The sequence below is a fragment of the Eleutherodactylus coqui genome, chromosome 6 (genome assembly GCF_035609145.1).
Source record: "Eleutherodactylus coqui strain aEleCoq1 chromosome 6, aEleCoq1.hap1, whole genome shotgun sequence".
NCBI lineage: Eukaryota > Metazoa > Chordata > Amphibia > Anura > Eleutherodactylidae > Eleutherodactylus > Eleutherodactylus coqui.
Genome location: NC_089842.1, coordinates 143806729 through 143816390, shown reverse-complemented (window position 1 = coordinate 143816390; position 9662 = coordinate 143806729). Strand labels below are relative to the sequence as shown.

The following is a 9662-nucleotide window of genomic DNA, read 5'->3' as shown; positions in this document are numbered from 1 at the left end:
AGCCAGCCAATTTCATGAGATAATATACACACAAGACAAACTTAGTTTGCATCATTCCTCTCTGGTTTTGCTGTTTAGTATCTGGACTGATTTTCTGAACACTGTGGAAGGAACTGTCTTGGCTCCTTCTACACAACCTCAAGGCATGAATCACAATGCAGATCTCTCAATCTGGAAGAAATTACACTAAAAAACAGTTTCAGGAAATTCCAACAATGGTCTAGAGGGCAGGGGTCGTGCAGAATATTTAGGAATTTCTATCATTTCCCCTATTATTTTACAATCTGAATTTACAGACATTTTGTCCTTACACATCACAGTACAATGTTCATGACCCTCTTATAGAAGCACAAGCAGCCGATTGTTCAGGGGTCTTATTTCATGCGGCCATTGACTGAGCAGACATGCTGCCAGTTACAAGCATAAAAGTTGGGAAACTTTCGGGATGTGTGACGTCATCCCGCCCATTTAACTCTTTCCCATGCTTTGTGCAGGAAGGGGGAGGAGAATGAAGAGTCTAGCTGAAAGCTGAGCTAGATGTGGATTGCATTATCCTTCTATACATCCATAGTGACACGATCTCAGAGCTGTAAGCAGGAATACTCAATAGTAGCAAATGTGCCAGCAGAATGGACTCTGATCCCTACTGAATGCAGGTAAGTCCATGTGAGAAGTCAGATAAAGGGTAGAACGTGCTCATCAACAAGTAGGGTGGCTTCACACACACGGTTTTTTTTTATGTGCCTTTTTCAGTTAAAGCCAAAAGACTGAGAACTATAAAGGAAAGACTTCTCCTTCTTGTTGCTGGATCACTTCAGGCTTTGGCACAAAAAAATGCATCAAAAACTGCATTTTCCAGAAAAATGCTGTGTGAAGCCACTGATTTCTTTTTCTGTACGATGTTTATTTTTGCTGGGTTTATGTAGGGAAATGTATATTGCTTACTATGTTACTATTTTGGTGTTTTATATTATGAAGTATCCCTATCATGTTTATGTGGTTACAAAGTGTTGCTATTTTAGTGTTTATTTTTAGTTTTGTATTTTATAGCTTTTATTCTTATTTTGATGCATATCTTCTTTCCTTTCTAACCTTTTTAGACCTATTTATCAGTGATTTATTTTTCATGCATGAGCTTAGGGAGGGGCACATGTGTTTATTAATTAGATTTCTGAGGTTGCATTGTTTTATTTGATGCTTCTAGGAGTTTTCTTGAAGCCCCCGCCCAGAGTGCTAGACGCCAAGATCAGGAAGAAGTAGAAGAGGGATCTACTAGGCGCCTCTGCTGCTTGACATACAACACCCTCTGAAAAGGACACAAGCAGCTTGTGGATAAACTCCTGTGATCTGAAAGCCCCTGGGAGTGAAGAGAACTAGAATCCTCCTCAGTAATCTGCTGAGTGATCCCTGGATTACAAAACAATAAAGATCGTGAGATTAATATTAACCAGAAGTGAGACTATCATACAGTAACATTCAGCTACATTTGGAAAAGGTGAGTTGGACTTCTAGACTTCCTTAAATGTTACTTGCACGCAAATAAAATGAACCTGCAGGTATGGTCTTGTAGATCACAGTCCTTCTAAACTTATGCACTCTGGTAATGGTAGTGTTAAATAAAAAAACTGAAGGTCTGCACACTGTGACAGTAGTAATTCAGGGTGGAAACCTCATTAGAATATTTTGTTAACTCTTTCCCCTCCATAGTTACATCTTCAGAAAGTACTCGTTTTTTTTTTGTTTTTTTTAAACTATTTCCTAACCAGAACGCACACCTTACAGGTAGCACTAGTTGGGAATGGTTCATCCTATAATCATTATATAGCGCCAATGTATTCTGCAACACTTTACAAATCAGAGGGCAAATGAATAGACAAAATCGGATATTACATACAGTATTGAGGTTCACTCACACAAACGTATTTTGGCTGCATAGTACGCAGCAAATATGTGTAACATGCGTATTCACTGTGTTATTACACGCCCCTTAATAAGGTGTATTACGCACCAATACAGGACATGCTGTTTTTTTTTTGTTTTTTTTGTTTTTTAATCTGCTTCTGTGACAAGCAGGTCTGAATGACCCAGTGTAAATCAATAGGGGTTTTAGTTCTGTGTAATATGCAGCCAAAATACGCTCCTGCGAGTGGAGTGAGCCCTAACACTAATAAACAAGTTTGACACTAGGCGGGAGGGACTTTTTAGGCAGACTGATGTCATTTACATAGCTCACTTTACAGAAAATGCAATGCATGTAGTCTGTAATTGTCACACAAGCTAATTGTTGGACCATATGGGTGGTTCTTTTCTTGCAGCCAGGGGGCTTCCTGGAGTCTGCTGGGGCCCAACACAGGGAGTCAGGCTGGGAGATCATTAACACAGGAAGTGAGTGCTGAAACATGGTGCTGGGAATTGCTGATGTTGATTTGGGGGTGTAAAGAATGTAATGCTGTTAGCATCAATGACTTGTGCAACATGTGTCTCTAGATGGCTTGTCCCATACAGAGGATAATTCTCTGCATTCTGAACTCTACTGAGGTTTTTCACTAAAATAATCATGAAAGGGCCATGCACTGAAGATGAATCACTTTCAAAGGAAAATAATTTTGTTTGTTCCCCCACCAGTCATATCACTAACAATTACGCTTGGGTACAAAGTACAGTCTGTGAAGTGCTGAATTGTTAAGCTGTAATAATAATGCAGTGTTCAGCCCTGAATCTTGTGTGAGGGTGCATTCACACGGGCGAGCACAATATTGGTCCAAGAAACGGACTACTATTGCGCTTGTAAAATTGCGATGTGCCCTGCGATTTGCAAGAAAACTGCACAGCTGTGCGGTTTTTTTTTTTTTTTTTTACGCACATGAGAATCCCATGTATTTTCAATAGGAAAAACTAAAAAATCGTGAAAAATTGCACATATAAATGAACCCATTGAAAACAATGGTTTTGATCTTTTTAGTGCAGCTTGCTTGTGTGAATGCACCCTGATGGGTTCGTATGGCCATATTGTGCATTAAGAAACTTTGGTGCAACTCGCATCAGACAACACAATGACACTCATCTGTGTGCTGTCCAATCTGCACACACATTGCATGCACTATTCTTCTCTGTGAAAACAGACAAGAGTTGAACATGCTATATAATAATTAAGAATAAGAGAAATTCTTCTCCTGATGGTCCATGTGAAAATCAGTCGTGTGATTGGACTACATAATGGGACTGTGCTGTCCATGGAATACACAGGCTGCACTCAGCCTGAAAATATGGCCATTTGAATTGGCTCTGACTGTGCATTCTCTTCATACTATGAATTTTCCAATGTGTTTTTCTGGTTTGCTTAGATTGTATGTAGCTGATCTCTTTGCCCTGCCCACATCAGCAATGGACAAACCATTTGCATTCATATCATCTGTCTCTTGCTATTGTTGTCTGTACAGTCATTTGCAGAGATTATCAGACAATGCAGTCAGATCTAAAAAAAATAGCACCACAGGACCCCTACAAGCCTGAATGTTATCACTGCCCATACAAAGTTATACTGATCCCTAGGAATTGGTAAGACATGTGTAGTCCGTGCCCCAAGCAGAAGCTTTCCAGCCACTGAATGAATTGGGAAAAATCTCCCTGAAGAGCCTTGAATGCTGCCCTTGGGATGTCACAATCTGACTGCTGCCTTGAGATTCCTATGCATTGACTCTTTGAAATGGAGATTTGTAAATTTATTCAGCAGCTTGATGAATAAGCATATGTATTCACAGCAGATACAATATAATGGCACTGGGTGCTTTGTTAGCTTTTTAAAGGAAGTGTTTCTAGTGTATTACAAGCAGCCTAGCAGGTGCAAGCATCAAAGCTGCAGTCCAAAAACGGAGACTTGAAGAAAGTTATTAAGTTATCCTCTTCTGTCAAGTTGTTAAAAACTCCATTCAGCGCTGAGTTGAGCCTTCTGCACATGGCAGAGTAATAGGCACTTTAAAGCAGATTGACTATTGAAAAGGTGCCAGTTTCCTGGTGCAAATTGGGCCAGAAAATTGTCTTGCATGTTATGTACCACATTTATGTGTTAGAAACTTGTACACACTTTTTTTTACACTGTGTCTGGTAAAGGTGCAGGGCTTCACAGCAAAGGGTGTGACTTTATGGAAAAAAGGGTGCAGACTAAAGGCACCATTGTTCCAAAATGGAATAAACTAAGCCAACTAGTGATAGCTAGAAAAGTGTCTAAAGCTATACCAGATCATCCAGTATGAGGCGCTGTGATAAGCCTGGCACACTCTAACTCTGTCGCATCTACAGGTACCTTTTACAGGAGATGACTGTCGCTCCTGTACTTTTACACAGTTGTGATGGTCCTTCTAGAGTTGTGATTGCTCTAGCTGCCAATAGTCTTGGTTTTAGCTGAGCTAAAAACCAAGTGATTCTGGCAAATGAGTGCTTTCTCGCTCAGTGCCCTTTGATAGGCCACTTGTACATGGGACAATTACTGTCCAAATTCATGGTTTCCAGTAATTCTTTGCATGATGATCACACAAAGTAAAGACACCTAAAGTTTATAGTGTCTAACTATTAGATATTAGTAAGTCTTCCCCAATGTGTGCTGCCTTCACACTGAACTCCAGTATCTAGATATTCTTTCACAGAAGGAACACTTACAGGAGAGAATACTGTATATACATGCTGTAATTTCATATGAATCTACTCCTTTGATGTTGTATTAAGCCCAATAGCATGGACCTCCAATAAGGGTGCCACACTATAAAGCCACCTGCCCTCTGCACTGCCCTGGCAGCAGTAGCGTCCTCGCGTATCTGTCTTTTTCTTTATACTGTGGATGGTCTGCACGGTTCGCAATGATGCGGAATCCGTAACCTTTTTGCAATGTCAATTGCAGAAGGTCCGCAGGTCGGACGGCTTTCAATGACTTCAATGCATGCCGTATGCATAAAAGTGGAGCATGCTGCGACTTTTCCTCTGTGAGCAGTAACCGCAGTTGGTTTCTGCTTGTGTGCAGGAAGAATCACTTTTCCATAGCATGCTATGGATGGTATCTGCTGTGAGCCCAGAGGCAAATTCCCGCTCCGGATTCCGCAATGCAAATCCAGTGTGCAGTCCTATTAGTGAATGACACCCTTCCCTGTATATACAGTCATACACATCTCTCAGTCACCAGTAGGACCGCCCATTGGACTATTAAACTCAAAGCAGCAGAGATTAAAATAAGTAAAATGTAAATTATACCGAATCTCTTCCCATAAAACTATGTATCGGTCTGCTCAGCTCTTACTGATCTATAACATGGTGCCTGCAGAATGATTGCTTTTGGAGTTGCCGGACTCCTTTTAGTGTCATAAAAAAGTTATCCTGACTGGACATATGACCTACTATAAATGTGAGGGTTTTTATCTCAGTGTATTTATTTGCTAGAGTATTCTTCACAAAGTATCTAGAATGCTTACCCCTCACACTAATATTGCGTGAACTTGCCCAGAAGAAAATGGTTTTCTTTATTGTATTCAGGGGGAAAAGGTTTACTTTGATTTTAGGCCAACTGTTATAAACTTGTCCTTTCTGTAACATGAATGTTAATCAAAACCAAGCCATACTGTAGATATAGATGCAGGTTTTATTAGGAGCTAACCATGATCTCATGTCTATAGAGAGCCTGACTGTCCCACAACATCCCATTAGTGAAAATTTGGTTTCCAAGATTAAACCATCAAAATGGTTAAAAGCAAACAACCCGCCCATGGGATGTTTCATTATGATAATCTTTGTAGATCAAAGCACTTCGGAACCCCAGGTGAAGCTGTGGAGAGCCAGTTGCCTGTCTTCAGCCATGTAATACATGAATGGTCTAGGTTCACCAGACCAAGAGACTCTTGTTGCCAACATGATGATCGGTCTCCGGTGATCCGAGTCGGGACCACTCTCTGTGAAGGCCATATGCACTAACTGCGTATATGGAAAGGAGTTGGCTTCACGAGACAAACTCTAACCTAGTCTGGTCCTACAGCACTACAGGCCCTGATGTGAGTTGGCCCCAATGTACATTGTGTGAACCAACACAAGGAGAGTGCCCCATTTTTAACTTGGAAGAGAGAAGTGACCCATAAGGACCCTGGGTGGTACAGAACATACATTTGCCCTGAGGATCAAGTAGTCTCATTACAAGCCTTACAAAGTTGTAGAAACGCCCAACTGTACAAGCTTTTATATACGTTTATATGACATGGAAGTCATGCATTAGTTGGAAAAGTTTATGGCTAATTAATATAAATTCTTTCCTAGTCACCTCTACATGTTCTTGCTGGCATTACACTAATCCTTTTTCAGGCATGAGTGTCAGTTGAAGGTGTAATCCTGCCCTGTTTTTCACCCTTATAAACTTTTTCCCAAACTTAACCCTGTCAGTGTAAAATCATATAAACATATCTGTTGCGAGTTATCGCTCACAGGATGTGCTGCCCCTTAGAGTCCCATGAACAGAGATTGTAAATAAAGCAGAGAGAGGTGTTTGTTTTCGGGTTTTTTTCCCCTTAACTGTCATAGTGAAAATTCTGCCATCTGCTCAGTTTCATTTGCAGCTGAACATGAGAATGAAGTGATTGTTCATTGTCCTTATTCTGCCACTCATAGTAATCAAATGAATGCAGATCACCTTCCATGGAATACAGATGGGCAGATGGGGTGATTTACATAGTGAGTGGGGGTGGAGGGGGTCATTTGTAGCTATTATCTGATTGTGACTAATGGGACTGTCTCCACAGAGACCACCCTTTTAAGATAGGGGAAATGATCTGCTAAGCACAGTGGGTCTGGCTAACTTTGCTGGTGAATGCCATGGCCAGCCAGACATTTTTGCTTTCCTTCCGTTCTAGTTCATAAAGGAGGATCTTGAGTTTGGGAACCCCTCTGATATTCATATGACAAAGCTGCATAAGATACTATCACTTTTAAAGCCATGTGTATAAGATCTTGTTACATCTCCATGTACCTTCCAAGTTGTAAGAGATGCCATCTGAGATATTGGCATAAACCATCATATGCTATTTTACAAAGGCAAAGTTGCTCATATCGCTATAGTGTAGCAACTCGCTGTACAGTTCTTTTGTACTTCGTTTTTGCTGCAGGCCTATTTATGCTGCAGATTTGAACTCTTGAATTTCCTCTCTCGCTCTTTTATCACCTAATAGTGTCATTTCGGTGAGCATAAAAAAAACTTGCTGGTCAGCTGCACAACCCTGTGTGAACCAGGAGATGTCAATTGATTGATGACGGCTGTATCGGGACAATCATTCATCCCCATAGACAAGAGTCTGTCCGTGTACATGGGGATGGGGTGGGGATGAGCAAGCGCTGACTGTGACAGTCATTGTTGGCCTTGGCGGATTATCTGCCCATGTGTAAGACCCATTATCTCAATCACCCCGACCCTAACCTCCACCTGAACCTATAATTCGGCTACAGTGGCTTATCTTGTGCATGTTTATTTTAGTACCAGCTTTGGCTGTCATGTTAAAAACCAGCAGTTTCAGCAAGCAGTTGGGGGAGTAGGACATATGGACTGGTGTTGCCTTTGTTAGAACGATCAGGGAACATGAATGTAATAAAAGGGGCTCCCCATTTGGGCCCCCTTCTATAGACAGTGGTTCCTCATACTGGTTCAAAGGGCCCATACACATTAGTGTCTCGTTGCCAATATGTATAGGGGCTGTTCGACTTCTGATGATTTTTAGGGAAAGATGGATGAAGAATGTTGAATTTCAATGCCAATCCTGGCTTGTTCCCCCAGAGATAAGCTGCCATCAGTGCTGTCTGGCTGCAGCTTACCTCCCCAAACAAACACTTGGCCAATGCATATGAGGAAAGCAGCTATCTGACGAATGATGGCTGTTTGTAGGTGTATGGGTAGCTTAAAGAGTGGCTTTGGCAGATCTGTTGTGTCTATGCATTGGTAGATGACCATTCATTTGAATTTCTAGCTAGATGGCAGCTGTTTCTGGCAATGACTGCTAAACTCTGGGAGTTAAAGAAGCTGTACACATACACAGTGATTGGCTGGGGAAAAAGGACCTTGTACTTTGAAACTCAACATGTTCCTAACCTACTTTCCCCTGTCAAGATAAGCTGCTAGCAGACACCTCTAGCAGCCATATGTCCTGCTCTCCCTAATGCGGGTGCTGGGAGTTATACTGTATGGCTAGTCTAAAGTAAATACTATTCCTGCATAAAAGAATTGTGAACCCTTAAATCGCCTATAATGGGGGATTTATATGATACAGCCAGCGTGGGTACGGCGGGGTCATTGTCTTCTTTCCTTATCAGAAGAGAATAATTAAAATTTTGTTTAGCTGCCCATACATATTAGAATGCGGCTGATCAGTCATCTGTACGAACAATCCCATTGGTAATATGACAGATTAATCTGGCTGATGGGGGAGTGCGTTTAAAAACTATGTACCCCTATGCAGGCTTTTTTTTTTTTTTTAATTGCATTGTTTGTAGATATTTTATTGCATATTATGTACAACAAAATACTTACTATTAGTTTTTGCTCAACATTTTGAAAGTTTTCTTCTATAGCTTATATTCAGTATATACTTCCTGATGGCCAGTCTACAACCTTTGCTCCATAGTGTCATACATGTCATGTCTTTTGTAGGTGCACTGTGCAAAATGTCTAGTCATTTTGTTATGTGTATTGCACAGCTGCAGCAAGTGAGAAGCTAAGTGTTTGCAAGAGACTGGAAGATGCTTGCAATGTATCAATTTGTCTTGTCACGTGGTATTAGTGAGCTTATAAATATGAATGTTGTAGGTGTCTCTGCAGATTCTATTGCTTCTGGGTTCTTGAGTGCTAGCCACATCGGGGTACCTTCAACTCCTGTGTGGTGAAGAATGGAGGAGGAAGAGCGGTGACTGTGGAGGAGTGGGAGTGGGAGAGAGAGAGAGAGAGACTGACTAAAATCTTGACGCCACCAAAAGCTAGTGGTTTGACAGGAGGAACGCACCTCTCACACCCCTAGCTCCCGATAGGGCCAAGTGTGGAAGGTCCTAGCAGCACACTGCATAGCTTGTAGGCAGCCCTGCTTGCTTAGGGTGACTGTTCCTTTAGCTGTAATTATCTGCTGTAAATGCTGTCCGTTTACAGAGAATAATGTACGGCTAATAAACAAGCTATGGTGACGCTGCAAATGTCACTCACCACTCGGTCCTGCGTGGCTTCTGTGCCCTGGCTCCTGGCCCAGCGGAGGATGGGGCCTCAGTCCCGGCCGCCGAAGCTGTATTTAGTGCGGTCCAGTGGCTGCCTGCTCCCTGCAGGCCAGTGGCTCTGAGGTCCATGACAGCTAGTCCCCCGCGCACAGTTCCTGCCGATGTGCTATTCCAGGACTGGTGCAGTAGTCTTCGGCTGGCAGGTAACACAGCTTGTCTAGCCGCCACTGTTGCCTCCCTGCTGAGGGCGCCGAGCTGCACATTAGATGGGGGGACGGGGGGCCTTTCCTCTGCCGCCAGCCAACTGTCCCCCTGCCGCTGTAGCCTCCTTGCTGAGGCCGGTGAGCTGCACATTACATGGGGGGAGAGGGGCATTCTGCTTTCAGCCGGCCACCGGGGAGCAACGTTGAAGCTCAGGCTGTGTGCCTGCAGCGGGGGCCGCTATA

The 9662-nt window shown here is 42.5% G+C and overlaps 1 protein-coding gene across 1 annotated transcript in view; it reads left to right on the top strand.

The window, feature by feature from the left end:
• The first annotated feature begins 501 nt into the window (after nucleotides 1-501).
• CDC42EP5 (CDC42 effector protein 5) overlaps nucleotides 502-9662 on the top strand; it is a 31154-nt gene continuing 21993 nt past the window's right edge. Inside the window, exons 1-2 of the mRNA XM_066607793.1 lie at nucleotides 502-656; nucleotides 1205-1495. The gene's annotated coding sequence lies outside the window, so the exon portion shown is untranslated. The remainder of the gene's footprint in view (nucleotides 657-1204; nucleotides 1496-9662) is intronic.